The 21,408-nt window shown below is 40.4% G+C and overlaps 1 pseudogene; it reads left to right on the top strand.

The window, feature by feature from the left end:
* The first annotated feature begins 413 nt into the window (after window positions 1-413).
* Window positions 414-21,079, top strand: LOC110680795 (annotated as a pseudogene).
* The last annotated feature ends 329 nt before the right edge of the window (window positions 21,080-21,408 follow it).

The raw sequence follows: 21,408 nt of genomic DNA, 5'->3' as shown, positions 1-21,408 counted from the left end.
CAATCCCATCTGTGTCTAAATCTTCTAAACTCCGTCTTCCATTAGAGCATGCTACTAATGAAAAATACTGTGGTTTCCTGTCTCCCAAATTCCGGGAATCTAGTTCCTTTAATGTCTTAACCTTGCGGAATTTATTAGAATAAGCTAACCCCCTAGATTGTCTCAATTTCGGAAGATCTTCGAAGTATTGCAAAGACACGATGAAATCCCTTCAAAGCTCTTCCGAATGATGGACCTTTAGACCCTTTAGCTGTCGCCTGTCGCTAACTCTTAATTCTATGTTGTCCAAAAACTGATTTTCAATTGTCATCATTTCTAAAATTCCAACCAATGCTATCTATTCCAACAGATCATCACAATTGGATGAAAAAAGCCAAAATCAACCCCCAAATCAATTATATTAACACTCGCAGCACGCGCGGGTCCCTCTACCACTACGGAAAGTCCCATCCTTGTGTCCTTCTCCCCACTTTCCTACAACTCGGCCCGATCGGCCAGTACAGCCACTCAAACATTTACAGACCATCAAAAAACCACAACGACCAGGACTACACAATCCTCTCCCAAAAACCCCACACCCTTAGACAGTGACGCCAGTGACAGTAAAGCCCTCAGAGTCCCTCCCGAAATCAAATTCCATCCCATTCCCGAAGACAGTTACTACGACGACGAAGAATACCCCCTCAGTAAGACAAGGTACGAATACGGCGATGAACAGCAAAACGATAGCAGCAATGATCCGTCGGACAAGAAATATATCACCCAAAAATTAATCCCCGTCAATCCTCCATCCTCTAACTTCGGTTCGTCTGGAATTCGCGGTGATTCTCCCTTTTCATACGATCCTCCCCAGAACTACTTCTCCTATACATTCAACAAATCTCCGACTACGACAACTTCCACGACAACCACCACAAGTACTCCAAAACCCACAACAACTTCAACCACCACTACCACGACCACCACCACCACGACCTCCACTACTACTCCGAGTCCGGTAACTCAGCGTCAAAGAATTCAAAGCTACATTCTGTCAGACATTCAACCGGAAAGTTTCAAACCCCCGAACTATTCCTACGTCGAAAGCTCCGGCCATACCCGATTACGATAGCTATCTAGGTCCGATCGTTACTCGAACTCGCGGTCAAAACACTTTTCTCAAAGCTCTTGGCACTACGCTTTCTGCTACACAACAATCCACCATCGCAACATCCACCACTGCAGCACCTGCTTTCGCGTACTCCTCAATTGCACCAGTTCAGGCTAAGCCAACCTCCCAATTTATTCCAGACCAACCAATCCGACTGACACTGAGTACCAGTCTTGGAAACTCGCGTCCAGAAACCAGCTATCCAAGCTCCACTCAATCTCCAAGATACGTAGTCAGCCCCGATCAGTTTGCAGCAAACAATACAGTTCGACTTACACTTAGTACCTCATTGGGTCATAGTTCTACTACGACACGTGTCCCTTTCTCGCCATCTTCTCCTCGCTACGAAGCGCGACCGGAGCAGGTACGCTATTCCACCGAAAGCTCAAGACCTGAAGAGCTTATTATGACCACCCCCAAACCCGTCATCCAATCAACGCGATACGAAATTCGACCTGAACATTTCGACAACAACAAGTCCATCAGATTTACTTTAAGCGCAGGTATCGGTGGCCGTTCTACAGTTTCGAAGGGTACCGTCGAAACGGTGGAATTCACCTCCGTCAAACCTAGATATTCACACTTTACTGAATCCGATGCGATAACGACGACGACCACCACTGAACCTAGCACAACAGCTTCTACCAGTAAAGTTCTACGGTTGTCTCCCAGTTCGACACTGTCTCCTACACGTCCTCGTTACTACCCAAGTTCAACATCAAAACCTACGAAGGTTAGCTTCCGTGACACTGATCCAACTTCTTCCAGCGAATGGGTCCCATCCTACCCGGACAATGTCTTTTCAAGTCCTCAAACAAATACTCTTCAAGAAATCGATGAACAGGAATCAGATGATTCTTTCATTCCCTCTAAATCTGAACTAAGCTATCAAGACCAATTAAGTGTAAAAACTTTGCCTCCAACGCGGTTCCCCCCACGAACTACCCCATCCACCAAACGCTGCTGCCGACAGTAAACGACTAGCTGAAGTAATACAAAGTTCAACCACCCGAAGTCTATTCCTCAAGGAAACGCTGAACAAAACATTTGAACCTACTACTTCTTCACGTCCTGTGGTGTCCCCATTCAGAAGCCTCGAAGTTCAACGCCAAACCCCTTCCTCTGATAAGGCATTCGCTTATTCGACCTCAAGGGTATTCTCTAACATCTTCCGAACCACCACAGAAACTCCCAGAGAGTCTCCCCTAAGAAATTACTTCCTGTACACAGGTGCTTCCAAGTTTCGACTGTTGCTCGAACTTTTACAAGCACTACCCCTGAAAGCACAACTCCTACTACCAGCACCACCACCACTGAGCCTCCAACGACTATCAGCAGCACGACTCCTTACACTACAACCACCACTACTACTGAACCAACCACCACTACCACAGCACCACTAACAACCACCACTACTCCGGTTTCTACAACCTACTCCACATACATCACCGAAGACACTACATCGACTTCGGTCCCAAAATCCACTGAAGTCTACCGTGGACGATACAGGCCTGTCTTCAACCTGCCTAAATCTTCCGAAAACTCCGAGGAAGTAACCACTCCTCGCTATCGCCTCCGGAATCGTGGTCCCTCGAGACGGACTTACACCCGGCTAAGGCCTACCTCCCTCAATGGTGCCTATCGTAACAATAATACTCTCGTACCTTTTACTAACACTGAAAGCACCGTGCTTTCATATCTACCGAGTACTCCGATCGTCATGCGAGCCCAACCGCGTTGCCTGTGATCGCGTCCTCGACTAGTTCATATTTGAACGGAATCCGGACACGGATCGGTCCGGTCACGATAGTGATGACGCAACCGGTCAAAGCGTCCCACTATAAGTCGCGTTTAGTGACAACGACAATGAAGTGTTCAAAAAGACCACAACCCCGTCGGAGAAATGTGACCGAACACGTAAAAATTGTTGAGATTACCGACAAGCCCGTGTACTACACTAGCTACCATATGACCTCGACTGAATTGAACCTCTTTTTGGACCTTCCAGCAAGACTGAGTCTACGACGAAGAAATCCGTGCGACAGTAGAGATGCCAGAAATGAACATTCCCACCGAAAGGAGCTGTTGTCCTACCAGCAGGACGACAGCGCCAGTCGCGAAGAAGACGAAGAGGAGGAAGAAGAAGAGGATGAGGGAACTCCCGAAGTAGAGTTTACGGATTTATTCATATCTTGAGACGACCAGCGCTGCTACGACCACGACGACCATCCACCACTACCGTCCGGACAGCCAACTCCTACAAACCACTGTATCGGTCAAACAAACGATACTCCACGACCATCACTACCGAACTACCCACGGCACGCTATACTCCCACCACTGTGATAACGCAAACGACTCAACCTGACCAGCACAACGTCCACGGATGTTCCGAGTTCCCCAACCACCTCCACCACAACCACCAACCGAAGACGTACCCTCGACGACCACCGAAGACCTTGGACCAAGGACTACTTCCATGTTGAGCACCCAGTACGACCTCATCCACCACCTCCACAACCACCTCTCGCTTACCCACAACACTCTCCATAAACAAGCTCCCACCGCGCGCATCCAGGGTCAATAATGCCATAAAGACCACGATTGCGGCCGCACAGCTGCCACGCCGATATAGCAAACCGTCCGTCAGCCGGGAAAAGCATACAATGTACAGAAAACTCACTTTCCCGCCAAGTGCAACGAAATCCCCTCGAGGTACTGAAACAATTCAAGCAAATCAATCTACGCTCTCATTTATTTGTTGTTGTTTTCGTTTGTTTTATCTTCTTCTACTTCTATTGCGCATAACCAATACCAAAGCAACAAAAGCGAACAAAAATGCATTGTACGCATACTTAGAGCATCTCATAGAAAGCAACGAACCAATTTGCTAACCCAAAACATATCTACTCACGTTTGCAAGTTGCCGCTAGTTGATTGTTTCCATTTTGTGGTACTAAAACACCAACCCGCCAAATCACCACCAGCTCTGCCAAAAGTTATCTAGTCTAAAAACCAAAAGCCACCACTTACCATATAATTCAACAACACTTTCACATCTTTTACTACCCCTTTTTTCTTAATCTTGTCTTCGATATTTTCACCGTTCTTAGTAGAGCTCCCTGTCAGCCATCACCTTTTACAGATGAAGCTCCGTAGTTACTCAGTTGAGATGGTTTAGTTTGCTAAATTGGTGATTAGTTTTGTTAGAAAATCTAGATAAATACGAATCAGACTAGGGGAAGAACTTCAAAGGCTACCGCTTCTGGAGATTGTGTAGCGTTGTAGAGTAGTCCATATGGTAGAAGTTCACTCAGTAGAAAAGATTTAACTGGACAGTTATTTTAGCGTGTAAACGGATCTGGATTAGGGACTGACGGAATGTTGACTGAATCTTTCGGAAGCTGCGAAAGAAACCGAATCTAAAGAAACAACATGACGGCAGATGATTCTGGGCTCTGCTTCACCAACGCTTTTTATCGCTCGCTTACCATCATTTGGTGATTGTAAAACAAGGTTGTCACTGAGTACGGTATGGGTGTGAGTTACATGAGAGTGCATCTTGCGTATATTCATTGCATTTCATTAGATAATAGTGAATCGAAATTTATAACTGCATGATTGGAACACTTTTTTCTGCATCGCTTAAAAATGTATGATGACATGTTCTAAGAGATCGAAATAATGATAAACTTTCTGGGTGGTCTCCAAAAGTCTTGAAAGTGGTTGCAAAAATTCAAGAAATTTTGCATCTGAAGAAAGATTTGAAAAAGCATGATAAAATCAATACCACGCTCCGAATTAGAGATCCCTTGTTAAGGGTGAAATTTTATGGGGAGAATGTAGTATATATAGCTCTTCAGTTGGGAGTGACCAAACTCTCAAATCTCCAAAAATCCTTAAAGATGTTGGCATGCGTACACAGCAAGAAATAAATTAATATCGATAGACGTAATTGTTGGCTATGTTACGTTGTACTACAATATTCCGCTCAAAACTTTATCGGATTCGAGATCAACGAAGTTGCTAAGGAACTGTAACAACTTGAACTCACTTCTCTTAGCGTGATGAAATGACCGAGAGCTATCGGACGCAACTATCAAGACTAAGAACAGGGTTTAAGGTGAAACAGCTTGGAATTTAACTTCTGATATTGCACTAAAACTTTCAAAGGCACAAATCTCGCGAAGGAAAGCCCTCCAACAACAGTGCACTTTTTATTTTGGCTTTGTGCACTAGCAGAAAGCTTAAAATAAAGAAGATTCAGGAACGTTTGCCTACTATTTCTCCATTTTGTGCTTTTGAAAACGCGAGTAGGGTCACAAGTCGGCCATGTTGACGGCCATCTTGATTCCGAGATGTTTCACCTTAAAATCCTGGTTCAAACTTTTACATCTATTTTGCAAATTTCTCAAGCCGGTTCCATCGATTGCAAGAGTCCGGTTTTCAGGAGCGCAGCTGGTTTTGTGCAACTTAAAAAATGTAATTGTATCAATATGGTATATGCGATGAAACTGAATTGGAGCTAAATAACGTGATATTACAATTTATGTTTGGCACTGTAGTGGTTCATCGTAGTGTCAAGTGGTCCAAAATGCACTCATGAGGTAAAATGGACCTGTTTGCTTTTTAATGAAATTAGTAATAATGTGCTGTACGGGTAGGAATATTTTGAAAACACCATTGCACAATGGTCGAAAAAAAAGAAGTTTGGGCCAAAACTAGTTTTATCGCCTAATTGATGAAATATGTAATCTGAATATGTTATTTGGCGTTTTTATTGTTTCAGAGGGGTTTTTCACATTTACGTAACTTTTTTTCATTAAAGTTTTTTTATTAAAAATTGTGTTGTTTGTGTGTGATCAAAATTTGTATAAAGAGTGGTTAAACATATTTGAATGAAACTTTGTATGAAATATATCATCAAAGTATATAATCAATATTGTATTATTCAAATAGCTCTAACTTGAAAATCAGTAAATTTCTTCTTCTTGGCATTGACGTCCCCACTGGGACAGAGCCGACTTTTCAGCTTAGTTTTCTTATGAGCCACTTCCACAGTTATTAACTGGAGAGCTTTCTTTGCCTAAGTTGCCATTTTTCGCATTCGAATATCGTGTGGTACGATGATACTTTATGCCCAGGGAAGTCAAGGAAATTTCCTTTACGAAAAAGAGCCTGGACCGACCGGGAATCGAACCCAGACACCTTCAAGCATGGCTTTGCTTTGTAGCGAGGACTCTAACCACTCGGCTAAGGAAGGCCAGTAAATTTCTGCAAAAATTTAAACGTTTTTTATAGATATAAGGATGCTTTTTTGATGTGCAAATATTCGAAATGGCGGCGACATGGCGCGACACAAATTGTTTTTCATGTTCAAAATCATCAAATTATCAAAGTGTAATATTGCATGGTATTAAAACTTCAACATCCTCATGCTCGATAAAAGTGTTAAACCAATAGCTTCCAGATAGTGCGTTACTTTGGGAAAATATTGCATTTCTAAAAATAATAAATTTTGTACTTTATTTTATTGTTACATTTTTTCAATTTTTTGACTTCAGCCGATTTGCCACCATAAAAGTCATAGAAATTTAAATTTAGTTCCATTTCAATTAAGGAACATAACTAATATAACACACGAGGTATATCTTAAATGATAGAAAACATGAAAATCTCAAACAACATTTTGGTAGTTTTGCCCGCCACTTTAAATGGAACCCGACAATGTGCATTGGTAATTATGATTCATTAGAACTATATTCTCTTGTTCTTCCACTTCAAGACAGAATTATCACAGAAATTGGTAGCATTTGGCGAAGTCCGTATCAAACACAGATCTCAAAATAAGCTTTTTACACAGTAAGTATCAACTCCTATGCGACCATCAGAAAAAATAGGTCGTTAATGTCGATACGTTTCCTTGGATATTTCAAAACTTTTAATCAAACTGAGAGTGGATAAAATCAAATTCCAGAACAGTTCAAGGTATTTTCATGGATACCAGTGAATGCATAGAGGGGGAAGAAGATTATTTATTTATTTCAACATCTCTCAATTTTTATCAATATTGTTTTTGTTTTTTCAAATATAATTTTGCGATTCATATTATTTTTATTTTTCTTGTTAACGCATGAACTCGAATATTCGAAAATTTTTAAACATCTGAGCATTCCCACAGCATGATGTCAATCCAACAGCGCCCAGACAACCAGGAATATTTACGACGAATAAACTGTTTTACTGTTAAAAAATCTTATTGAAAAGACCTAAACTTTAATTAACTCATGGGGCAAAACGCCCATCCCAATTTCATAACACCAAAACAGCCGTTTGAATTAAAATTCTACCAAACGTAATGCACGTTGAAATTACGCACAAATTGGAACCTTACAAATGTACATATTTCGCATTAGCATGTATACTATTACCGGGGTTTCCGTTGGTTTGACCACATTTAATCTGAACACTTTTTGATTTGTACCACGCTAATTTGCACATCGTTCAGATTAAAATGGTTCAAACGTCATTTAGCTCATGGTTCGGAGCAAAGCGAAGTGGAACACTGTGGAACAGAACGCAGAATCAAAACAAAACAAAGAGGTAACCAGAAACACGTTTCTATGGTGGCTAGATGTTCAAATTAAAAATGAACCCCGATGGTTTACATGAAGTACCGTTCAAATTAACGGGGGTGTACGGTATTGAACAATAACATCTTAAAAACGCCCTGATGTATGCAACATATAAACAACATGATTGGTGCATGTGCGCCGAACTCAAGCAGGGCGTTTTACCCCTGCAATACAATACATATACAACTAAGCAAACTTTTTTTTTTAATTAATTTATACACCCCAGAAAAGCTCAAATGGATAACTGTTTCTACTATTTGATAGAAAACATGTTTGTTTATCCGACCACAATTAAACAAAAGCGTAAAATAATATTATTCATATATAAAATCGCTGTTTTTCTCAACGTGGCAAATTACCCCCAGTCCCCCTACCACGTGATTACTCATTCTGCAGTGCTTATGATCTAGAGTGCGATGTCGTATCACTGCAGTTCGTTGTCAAATCAAAGTGATAACTCACAAGAGATAGTGATAGTTTTAGTTCATCAGCTATCAGCTGATATAACTGATATTGAGGAACTCTGATTCAAAAGCCCAAAATCAAATAGTATATTAGGGTGAAAGCACCGGTTTTGGCCATCCTAAGGGAAAATGTCATTTAAAATTATATGAGAAGCCCTTTTAGGAAAGCAAATAAGGAAAATGCAAGGTTCCAATCCGTATAATGTATGTAAAATATCGGAACTGAGCTAAAACCATATTTTAACTTCAAAAATCTTGCTGGTCAATATAGGTCACCAAAACTAGTTTCGACCAGAGATTTAGTTTCGATTCCTAAATTGGCCTATCACATTGATTTCTTATGAGAATAGCTGGCCAGATTTGGTGTATAGGAGTTAAAATTAAAAGGATAACAAATTGTTTATTTTTTTGAATCAAATCGGACGAGAAAATGAATGTATCTTTATTATGCGAATGTGATCTACTGAACACGAAAGGTTTCATGCTGATTAGCTGGCGTATATCCAAAAGCGGAGCTTCTACCATATTGCAGATGTGTTATTTTTGCACCTCTAATAAAAAAATCTTGTAACACCAGAATTTTTACCAGAAAACTTCAATAGCCTTTGAAAATCTTTATCGTATGTATTTTATTATTATTTTTTATTTTTATACAATTTTAGACAAAAACGGTCTTTTACAAAATTGTTTAAAAAATTGTAGTATTTTTTCAGTGTTCTTTATAACTAGGGTGGTCCAAAATATGACATAAACAATATCATCAACTTTCTTATTTGCAAAAATAATGGCTTATACTCTTAGTTAAAGTTATAGAACATCATATTTTAATCAACTTTCAAAAGTTTAACTGCAGCTTAAAATTTGACCGATTTGGAGCATTTTTTCCTCAATTAACGTGGGGTGGTCCAAGAAAAATGTGTTTAACTCTATTTTTTCTGATACCAACTTTTCGTCGAAGTAGTCGTAATGGATGACTTTTAGACACAAAAATGCAAATTTTCATTATCAATTTGTGTGATTTGTGCTAACGTAAGAACAACACGACATTCACGAATTTTCATGCCGGAAAGATTGTTAATATCGATTTTAATTCAAAAGTTTATTTTCTGATCAATAATTCTCTTTTTCTAGAAATTTTATTAGGGTTATAAAAATAATACATTTGTAATTTTCATATAAACCTGATATGGTTTGGGTTGAAATAATCAAAAACAACTATATGTTTTCGTTGTCCGGCGTTTCGACCTATATTCGACCTTTTCCAAGGATCGTCAACAACAGTCATTTTGAAAAATTGCACCTGTGCTAAGAACAGTGGAATGTATTCCGATCAATCTGATAACTAAATTAATAGAGAAAACAATCCCTAATGAGGATTGAACGTTTAAACAAACATTTTAACGATAAACAACAAAACTTTCGAATCATTGAAACATATCCAATGACAACAGAAACATATACCGTAAAACGGGGTATCTTTGATAATGCGGGTAACTTTGATAGTGAGTACCCGCACCCACATACTAAACGAAATATCATAATTTCTGTTAATCGGTTAAGCAAAACGAATGCAAAAATGAGGGGCAGTGCGTCGAGAAAAGTCCGAGAAGTCGTCAGTTTTTTCCCTCTCGGGTGACGCGTTCTTTTCTGCCGGGCAGTGCGTCGAGAAAGTCCGAGAAGTCGTCAGTTTTTTTCCCTCTCGGGTGACGCGTTCTTTTCTACCGGGCAGTGCGTCGAGAAAGTCCGAAGAGTGCATCGAGAACGCCCGAGAAGTCGTCAGTTTTTTCCCTCTCGGGTGACGCGTTCTTTTCTGACGGGCAGTGCGTCGAGAAAGCCCGAGAAATCGTCATTATTTTTCCCTCTCAGGTGACGCGTTCTTTTCTGCCGGGCAGTGCGTCGAGAAAGTCCGAGAAGTCGTCAGTTTTTTCCCTCTCGGGTGACGCGTTCTTTTCTACCGGGCAGTGCGTCGAGAAAGTCTGAACAGTGCATCGAGAACGCCGAGAAGTCGTCAGTTTTTTCCCTCTCGGGTGACGCGTTCTTTTCTGCCGGGCAGTGCGTCGAGAAAGTCCGAAGAGTGCATCGAGAACGCCCGAGAAGTCATCAGTTTTTTCCCTCTCGGGTGACGCGTTCTTTTCTGCCGGGCAGTGCGTCGAGAAAGCCCGAGAAACGTCATTATTTTTCCCTCTCAGGTGACGCGTTCTTTTCTGCCGGGCAGTGCGTCGAGAAAGTCCGAGAAGTCGTCAGTTTTTTCCCTCTCGGGTGACGCGTTCTTTTCTGCCGGGCAGTGCGTCGAGAAAGTCCGAACAGTGCATCGAGAACGCCCGAGAAGTCGTCAGTTTTTTCCCTCTCGGGTGACGCGTTCTTTTCTGCCGGCAGTGCGTCGAGAAAGCCCGAGAAATCGTCATTATTTTTCCCTCTCAGGTGACGCGTTCTTTTCTGCCGGGCAGTGCGTCGAGAAAGTCCGAGAAGTCGTCAGTTTTTTTTTCCTCTCAGGTGACGCGTTTTTTTCTGAGTGCTTTTATATGGCCGAGCACACGAGTGAAGCTGAAAGTGGATTGTGGGCTGCTCAATCAAGGATGAAGGATCAATCGGTGAGCTCGTTTCATGCCTTTTTTTTCAAGTCTATAAAATATGTATGACCGCACATTTAATCGTTACATAAAATATGATTTTTCAACAAACTATGAATGGTTCGTCACTGTGAGTGTCGACATAAACTCTTATTCATAACTTTATTGTTTTATATTTTTTGTATTAAATCACTTACCTTTATTTTTATACATAAAAAAATGCTTTGAATGGTTTGGTCTGTGCTAGAAGTGTAGACTTGCAAAACGTTCATTTTATTCAAAAAACTTTGAATGGATCGCCACTGTAAGTGTCGGCATAAGAATATTATGTGATGGTCTAGCCAATCGATATTTTTTTTCAAATTTGAGTAAAATATCCTGTAGGAATGTTGCTTTTAGCTAATTTGTTCAACAAACTTTGAATGGTTCGTCACTTCAAGTAACGGCATTATTTTTCTCTTACTTGAAAATTTTTCATGTCAATCGAAAATTTTATATTTCTAAGTATGTTTATATCTCACGAATAATCGTTTATCATGGTCTAATCGCTTATCAAAGTGAATCCTGTGACCCAACGATCCTCCCCATTAACAAACATCCCTCCCAGTAACCTTTGCGGAGATGCAGAGGCAAACACGGTCTCCAAATAGCAAAGGTTACACACTAACATTCCTTCCCCAAATCCCACCTGACTGCAAGGACGTGGCCGGCGCCGTTATTGACCCTGTATAAATAGAGGCACTGAATTATGCACATTGAAGAAGATTATGGCCAATCCCAGCCCAAACTTCTAGTTGATTCTTTGTGCATTTTCACTGACTTCGGTCAATCACGGAATAGCAACCATTGATATGTGTAGTCAGTCTAAGCTAAGCTAAGCTAAGCTAAGCAAAACGAATGCAAAAATGAAGAATATTAGTATGACACTTCATGTAAGAGCTGTTTTCATTTGAATCGAGAACATTTGAGGCTTTTTATACAAATATTTAAAATGTACACAATTTTAGCATTTTCGAAACGCTTACAAACAATCTGTTCTACGAGCACTATTTGATGTAGTTTTAAATAGTTGGCCGCTTATCGTTGACAGCCTAGTTATCATAGAACTTGAATATGGTCTCAAATCTCTTAGCGAAAAGCATTTTCACAAACTGGAACCATTTTTGTAATCTAAGTCAGACATTTCCATATATCGTTAAACGCCTAGGTATGCAATGCCCTACAAATGTTCGTAATCCATTCAATTTTGTTCGATGCATACTTCATTATCAAAGTTACCCCAAAACAGAAACCAACTTTCGATTATATGAAAATTATATATCAATTCAAAACAAATCTTTTGGGCATTCTATCAACAGCAATCGATAGCTAGGATGCCAGTACTTGTTTTAAAAATATAAACTATAATTCTTTGAAACAGCATCCATAAATATTCAAGTTTTTCTTCGAAAAAACTATCAAAGTTACCCCGTTTTACGGTAGTTGTTTTTTATTAAATCAGAAGACTGAATTGTCATTTTCAACCATAACATTCAATATACAGTCGTGCAACCAATAAAATACCTAATATTTTTAATGTTTGGAGCTGAGATATTCACAATCACAGTAGACGTGTTTTCGCCAGCAAGAACACAATGGGGCTCTGTACTGTTTTTGATTTTGTATGGGATTTTGACGTTCACTGGCCTTGTTGTTTTACTAGTTTCACGAAGGAGTGAAAAAGAGAGAATAATTTTCGTGCAGAGCCTCCAAACGGAAAGAGATAGCAACATTCACGAAATTAAGCATTTTTCAAAGCTCTAAAAGTTTTTCATTACCTACTTTGATGGTATATTAGAATTGATAACGCTGGAGCCAGAAACTAGTTTTCTTTGGACCACCCTATGTCACTATAGGAAATAAGGGTCTGTCCATTAAACCACGTGGTCATTTTTTTGAATTTTCAGTAACCCTCCCCCCACCCCCTCGTGGTTATTTGTGAATTTGTATGGACCGTGGTCATTGACTAGACCCCACCTCCCCCCATAAATGTCCACATGGTTTATGGACGACCCCTAAGCTCTAAATTAGTCAGCTACAAAAAAACTTTTTCAGGCAGAGTTGCCTAAAATTAAATGGTCTTCAACTCTGCTGAAACATGTATACTATAATTTCTACAAAGGGGAATGTAATTAGAAATTACATCACGCTCTTAGGAGGGGAGGATATTAAGCGTGACAAGTCTTACCAATTTTTTGGAGAGTAAGACATACAAAAAACGTGACAAAGGGGGAGAAGGGGTCAAAAAAGTTGAAATTTAGCTTGACATTAATTTGTGTACCATCCCAAATAAGAAAGTTAGTTATACCATTCCAATGAAAATGTGAACAACTTAATTTTCAGGAACACCAAAAAGGGCCGAATAGTACGAACATCTTTGTAGCAATATATGGTGCGACTCAAATCTCTTTCGATATTACACGCGCTGCTGCGAGACCGCACCTTAATTCGAAAGAGACGTACACGAGTACATTTTCTGCACTGCACCCTGGCAGTGCTGATTCGCAATATACAGTGGAGTGCGTGGTATCTAGTTGTCTCATTTTCATTCTTTGCGTTTCGTACACCGGTCGAAAATACCACCTGAATTCATTTTTCTAATATGTGATTGTCAATACTCTTAAACACAATGAGCATAATTCATTATCACCTTACGTTTCTGACTTTACCAAATGTATTAATGTCCACAACTATAAGTTTTTGCAGAGCACTTATTACGCTTGTCCGCTTTCAAAGCATACCTCGCTGAATTTTTTCTAGATGGAATTTCTGTGTTGAAACGAAAGAGTAGTGATTGTGCTTCGCTTTGTCTCGCACAAAAACAAATTGTCTCCTGCACCCTGTGTAGAGTTTACTCGCAAGAAATGGGAGACGCACAATTAATTCCGGAATGGCACGCAAGTTTTTTGTACAGCACTGGGTTTTCAGACATTCCCTGCTTTTTAATAGACCGTTTTCGTCTAATGTTTCATTCTAAAGCTCAAAATGCTTTCCACGTAAAGCTGCTTTCTTGACCATAGTGCATCGCTGTTTTCAAAAAATCATTTGAATCGTGGGGTTTTCTAAAAGGAACAAACGAATATAAACTCAAAGTTTGGATTATTTGAAGATCATATTTGAAAATAAAGCTAAAAAGTTTTTTTTAATTTCTGAACTACTTCAAAACAAGTTTTCCTGCGATCTAATTATTGATACATTTTTTTAATTTTTCAAATTTCAGCCCATACGACAGCTTTAAGTTTGCTCTTTATTTTTTATTTTTTTGGTAACAGCTCGTTTTAAAACTCAAATCTGAGCAATTTTTGATGTGATAGAGGTTTTTGAACGAAACTTGTGTGATTTTTTATTCTTATATGCCATCGATGGATATAACAAACAGCGGAACAAAAACTCAAAAACAAAAACAGTTTCAAAGATCAAATTAGATGTCTCCAGTAAATTTGGGATTGCTGAAATCGATGCTGTTCTCAGAAATGTTTTTAGCAGGTCACAATTCTGTCATAGATGCAGAAAAGATTGGTTTCATTGGTGTATGAGTGAAATTTTGATTAAGATTTATTATTTTTTGGCATTTCAATCCACCGATCATGCAAAATACGACTCAAACTTTTGTGTAAGACATAGTTTGATTGAAATAGCTTCATTTTTCATCATGTTTGCAGCAATTGTTTCATCTTTATGGCCAAATACGATATATTGCTGTTTGCATTTGAGATGCAAATCTCGACTAAACGTCCTTCGAATGCGGTAACACAAAACAATCAAAGGACACCTAGCAACGAGTATATGAATCACCGCCGCCCTAGGTAAGAAAAATCTATCTTTGACATCGCATTGCTTGTGAAAAATCTTACCGCGTTTGGTGTTCCCGCACGTAAAAAAATCCGTTCTGATATTCGTGAACAAAATATCATAGGAAACAGAACACACAGCTTATGCGATTCGTGATTTGGATCCTGTCATCGTGATTCAACCCATCTGATTTTCGTGAACTGTTTTCACTAGTTCGGGAACAAATTTCTCGTCTGCATTCTGTCACCTTCGTTTCGTAACGCTTCATACACCATGATTTTAAAATCACGATATCGTAAAACCTTAAATTCATATTTGTGATTTGGTTCCTGGCAGTGTGAACTCTGTTCACGCGCGCTGTCAACAATAATAACGCATGCGCAAAACCTAGTAGTCAACAAAAGAGACCCGAGTGCAAAACTGCAGTTCATTTTCTGGCTGAAACTTTCTTTTTTCAGCTTTATGTTTAGGTTCAGGTGAATTATTGCTTAAATATTACTTATCCAGACGTCGCTCCTGCTAAAAAAGCTGCCTGTTGCTCAAATGGAATGATTTTGAAGCTGATATGTTTCGTTTCGATAGCGTTGCGGCTTGTTCAATGAGACGGACGATGGAAATTTGTTTTGCTATTCCTTCAAATTATACAGTTTCTTGGGCTGTTTAATGTTGTACTAGCTGTTTATTTACAACCATGGTGCTATAAATGGAAATTTTTGTGCTTGTCCTAGTTTGAAAAACATGTCCAAAACATATCTTTCATAAAATGGGCAATGAAAGGGATCTTAAAATTTGTCATTAAAATAACGGATTACCAGAACGCGATCCAGCACAGCGTTCTTGTTTTCGTGAATGGAGTTCTTATTTATCAGAACAAATATCACGTTTCTATGATTTCTTCAAGCGGTCAGTGATCACTTCAGCAGGCGTTACGTATGTTTTGTGGAACTTTGTTCCCGATACTGTGATTTTTATTCATGGTGTATTTTCGTAAACCGAAAATAAGCTTGTTCCAGGATTCGTGACTGATAGTGCCTATTTTTGGGAACGGTTTTATTTGCGTGCGCATTAGATATTTGCATTTCAAACACACACAGCAATATTTCAAAATCATAAAAAATAGCTTATGACTGACGACATTAATACAAACTTTGTTGTTCCGTATGCTTCAGAACCTAAAATCTGATTTCTGTTAGTAAATTAAGCACATAAATCAGCATACAAGCTGGAGAGCTCGCATGCAAGTTGACTAAAATCAATAAATAATGCATTTTCAATTGTCAATATGTCAAAAACCAGACGTGCTACGACTTTTTTGAAAACGGAGATAGATTCAGCGACCTCAAATTAAGTAAACAGCGGTATTCTGGTGCTTGAGGCAAAAAATTGTTCCGCTGTGATATAAACCATACATAACTTGCACACAATATTCTATTCAAATGTTTACATGTAAATACGAAATGACTGTTGATTAGTTAGAGTAGTGACCCACCATATCAAAACATTTTCCTGTAAGTTTTTTGTTCGATTAAATTAATAGTAAGTAATTTTAAATTGTATTTTGTACGTTTGATTGTTAAATTGTAGAAAATTGATGGCATTTTTGTAAAATTTTGACGATATTGAATGTGTATAACGTCCCACGTGATAAAGAACGACCTTTTCTGTAAATTTTTTCATTTCTTGATTGTACATCTTTGTGACCTTTTAAATGTACAGTCAAAGCTTGTTATAGCGACCACTTTTATAACGACAAAAGCTCTCTATAGCTACAATTTTTCGGACCCTTGAAAATATTTTAATGTTATCACTATTCTCTATAACGACATTTCTCTAATACGACGGTCCCTTGCGATGTCTTTATAACAAGCTTCGACTGTATAAATTGTTTTTTAATTCGTTAATAGAACCCTTGAGAAAGATGGCATAGACCATTGAAATGTCGGGTATAGAACACATTTTGTCGTTTTAATTGCTCCTAAGACTGCATTGCCAAAAAATCCCCCAATGCGAAACATACCAGTCCGAAAGCATCAAAAAGGATAATCAGATACATCTTATGTATAACACTCAGAAATTTACTACTATGTTTCTTTTTTTTTATCATTCAAAACTCTTATTGAACAATTTCCAAAAAGTACACTGCCCTTCTAAACCTATTTGTCCCCATGTTCTATGTAAACTTTATGGACCGCGGGACAAATATGCATAGAACGGCAGTACAGTGTTGCCAGGGTTGTTTTTTTATTCTAGTCCTTGAAAAAATGATTGAGTGCTGGCAAATATTATTTCAACTTCATGCGATTTGGCGAGATGAACTCGATTTGGACTTTTGCTGATAATGTGAACTTTTTTCTTTTGCTGCCTAGCTTTCAAAACGAAAACAGCAGATTTTTTGGGGAAACTGAAATAAATGACTTATCAAAACGATAAAAAACAAAAAATAAAAAATTTACGAGAATAAAATATAATATACTTGAAATATGCTTTTCACGGTTTTAAGAATTTCTCGAAAATTATTTCCCGGGAAGTCGAATCTCGAGAAAATTAGAAACTCTCGTTTCGGCAAAAAAATCTAATTATCAAAAGTATACACTACCTAATTTTTAAGTTACGGGTCTCTGTATTTGGCATATCTTGAGCCAAACATTATAACTTCTCAAAGAAGGCAGCTTCCACCTGAATTTCCAGGTGCTATCTGTTCAGTAGAACCACCTCAGTAATATTTCAAGCATGTAACTGAAGGATAAAAGGGAAGGGTAAAAATGATGCGGGTAAACGAACCACGAAGTACTCCACTATGACACCACGTACTTCCGTCAGTCCCAGATCATGTATATCCAAAGAAAAAAAACTGTCCGTATACGTCTAACCCTATTGTTATCCATCACGTAGCATCACAATCACCACTAGCCAACCTCAGTCGCTGAGGAACTCATCTGTAGATTGAAGGCCGTCAAAGTATCGTACTTGCACCCGAGGACACTTATTTCCGGCAACTACTGTCGTCAATACCATCCGTACTGAAATCTCCAGTTCACAACGGAAAACTATCCAAAAGACATAACGCCTCAAACGCTTTCTCAGATCAAGCGAATTTCTTCATAATACCTTAGTACCTCTCGATCTACACTTTCGTTTTTTCCATCTAGTTTGTGCGGCTGGCTAAAACCATCACCTCCTAATCGGAATTTATCCACCCACACTCGCCGGTATCTCCTATACACTGCATCCTTTTACTGTTCCAAACCGCCAGACACCAAACACTACTCCCCCACCACACCGAGAAAAAAACACTCTTAACCTCACATCTCATCGATCCTGAGAATATCCCACCTCAACGACCTTTCCCGTTCTGACTCACCATCCTTCTCACTTCCGCGTGCAATCCTGCGCTCTTCTACTCTCCCTCCGAATCGTGCACTTGTAAGACATTATCTAGTCTTTGCTAACTTTTTTGTACCGCTCGTAATCCTAGAAACTCAATCAGTAGCATTAGGAGTTCGACAATAAGTATCGACATTGATTTGGATCGACCACATCAAGCATCGGCTTCGTTCCACGCCACAACTCTGACTTATATTCACCAAACATCACCACCGAGCCTCCTAATACCTTAATACCTTTACGTAGATTATCTACTTGCGCCTCCTCTGTCAGCTTATTTAGCTCTCTAACCTGCAAGCTCATGCACCGCCGGCCTTCTTCGCTGTAAGTGATTGGTAGCAGGCCTGTACTTCTCATGCCGTAGCCGTAGCTGATCCACAGTGGTCCCAATGTGTAATCTCATTCAGTGCTTCGTACTAATCTGCAGTAGATGTTGTTGAACAAAAAAGCTTGGAAACGAATTATGCGGAATGTAAAGGGTAGACTTTCACTAATTGCCGTTCTTGTTCTCTATTTCCTACGTATTGGCCAACCTTATTCACACGAATTTGTAGAGGTAGCAGTAACAGCAACAGCAACCGTAATCGCGGAAACCAGCAGTACATCACCGATACTCAGTCGACTGTCTCCGCCAACCGAGGAACCCATCCACCGTAAGTTGAGCCACTACGTTGGAGACCTCTCCGATACTAACCTTATACCTGTATTCGTCACAGACGTGCTCGCCCGACGCTGAAGCCCGCACAGAACATCGTTTCCAAGGCGCAGGAGTTCATCGACATCTACCGCTATCCACCGAGCCGCCCAGAACCTCTATACCCACAGCCGACCCCGGACAAGACTGCTGCCAAGTGCCGCAAGGACGTGTGCCTGCTGCCGGACTGCTACTGCGGCGGAAAGGACGTCCCCGGAGAACTTCCGGTCGAACATGTGCCCCAGATTGTGTTGCTGACCTTCGACGATTCCGTCAACGATCTGAACAAACAGCTCTACCAGGATCTGTTCGAGCGCGGCCGTGTCAACCCGAACGGGTGCCCCATCTCGGCCACCTTCTACGTGTCGCACGAGTGGACCGACTACAGCCAAGTACAGAACCTGTACGCCGATGGACACCGAGATGGCATCCCACACAGTGTCGTAAGTTTCGCGATTCGATTCAAGATTATGAGTGTAGATTACTAATTCGGACTTTCTTGTTAACTACAGGCACAGCTTCGGTGAGGCGTTCTCGCCGAAGAAGTGGGCCCGTGAAATTGCCGGACAGCGGGAGATTCTCTCTGCGTACGGTGGCGTTAAGCTGGAGGATGTCCGCGGAATGCGCGCTCCGTTCCTTTCCATTGGTGGTAACAAGATGTTCAAGATGTTGCACGACTTCAACTTCACCTACGACTCGTCGATGCCGGTGTACGAGAACCGCCCGCCTAGCTGGCCCTACACGCTGGATTACAAGATCTTCCACGACTGTATGATTCCTCCTTGCCCTACCAAGAGTTATCCAGGTGAGTGTCGGAACATCAAAAATTCTACGAGAATCTACGAAAATCCAGATTCAATCCAAATCCAATCCGAATCCAATCCAAATCCAATCCAAATCCAATCCAAATCCAATCCAAATCCAATCCAAATCCAATCCGAATCCAATCCAAATCCAATCCAAATCCAATCCAAATCCAATCCAAATCCAATCCAAATCCAATCCAAATCCAATCCAAATCCAATCCAAATCCAATCCAAATCCAATCCAAATCCAATCCAAATCCAATCCAAATCCAATCCAAATCCAATCCAAATCCAATCCAAATCCAATCCAAATCCAATCCAAATCCAATCCAAATCCAATCCAAATCCAATCCAAATCCAATCCAAATCCAATCCAAATCCAATCCAAATCCAATCCAAATCCAATCCAAATCCAATCCAATCCCAATCCAATCCAAATCCAATCCAAATCCAATCCAAATCCAATCCAAATCCAATCCCAAATCCAATCCAATCCAATCCAATCCAATCAAATCCAATCCAAATCCAATCCAAATCCAATCCAATCCAATCCAAATCCAATCCAAATCCAATCCAAATCCCAAATCCATCCAAATCCAATCCCAAATCCACAATCCAAAATCCAATCCAAATCCAATCCAAATCCAATCCAAATCCAAAATCCCAAATCCATCCAAATCCAAATCCAATCCAAATCCAATCCAATCCAATCCAAATCCAATCCAATCCAATCCAAATTCAATCCAAATCATATCATAGAAACCCCTTTAAACAAACCACATTCCCTTCGTCTTCGCAGGTGTTTGGGAAGTTCCTATGTGTGATGTGGCAGGACCTGAACGGCGGCCGCTGCTCGATGGGTGACGCCTGCTCCAATCCGCCGGACGCCGACGGTGTCTACAAGATGATCATGAAGAACTTCGATCGGGCACTACACCACCAACCGAGCACCATTCGGATTGTACTATCACGCAGCCTGGTTCACGCAGCCGCACCATAAGGAGGGCTTCATACAGTTCCTGGACACGATCAACGCCATGAAGGACGTCTGGATCATCACCCAACTGGCAGGCCCTGCAATGGGTCCGCGACCCGACTCCTCTGTCCCGCGTCAACTCTTTCCAGCCGTTCCAGTGCAACTACTCGGTAAGTGATTGTCGCTGAACTCACGAGGGCGTGGCCTAACTGACATTTCGTTCTTTGTTCTTCTCAACAGGACCGTCCAAGCGCTGCACAACCCGAAGGTATGCAACCTGTGGCACAAATCTGGCGTCCGTTACATGCGCACGTGCCAGCCCTGTCCCGATATCTATCCGTGGACCGGCAAGACCGGAATCCGCTCATCGCGGATCGATAACGACATCGAAGTGGCCGACACGAACTAAGTCATAGACGAAAACCTGTACTGAGACACCGCCCCGCGAAACAGATGAAACTTTATTTTGTTTGTGTATAAGAGAGAGAAATTTTTATATGGATTTGTTAGAGCGAGAAGAAAACGAGTCAAGAAAATCGGTTGTCATGCGTGGAAAAATGCTACTCGAGGGGTCCACCGGTCGAACAGATTGAAGTTTTTCAAAAGTCTAGCTGATTCTTTTCTTTTCTCCGGTAGAAGGCTAAAAGAAATGCAATTCAACTATGAGCTTTTTGTTTGAATTTATTCACTTGTATGTTAGGCAGTGAGATTTCCCAGAGACTGCAATTCCGAGCGATGACGATGAAAAAACTGTTCACGAAAGCCTTAGGTTAAGTGTTTAGAGATAAGTAACGATCAATACAAAAGCTTCGCACTCACTTTTCCACCACTTCATAAAGATTGGTAATTTATTGAATAAGACTACCATCGGGAACACCTTCCGGAAACTTCATCCTCC

The sequence above is a fragment of the Aedes aegypti genome, unplaced genomic scaffold (genome assembly GCF_002204515.2).
Source record: "Aedes aegypti strain LVP_AGWG unplaced genomic scaffold, AaegL5.0 Primary Assembly AGWG_AaegL5_hic_scaff_1866_PBJ_arrow, whole genome shotgun sequence".
Classification (NCBI taxonomy): Eukaryota; Metazoa; Arthropoda; class Insecta; order Diptera; family Culicidae; genus Aedes; species Aedes aegypti.
The sequence above is the reverse complement of the archived record's forward strand: the minus strand, read 5'-3'. Positions and strand labels throughout refer to the sequence as shown.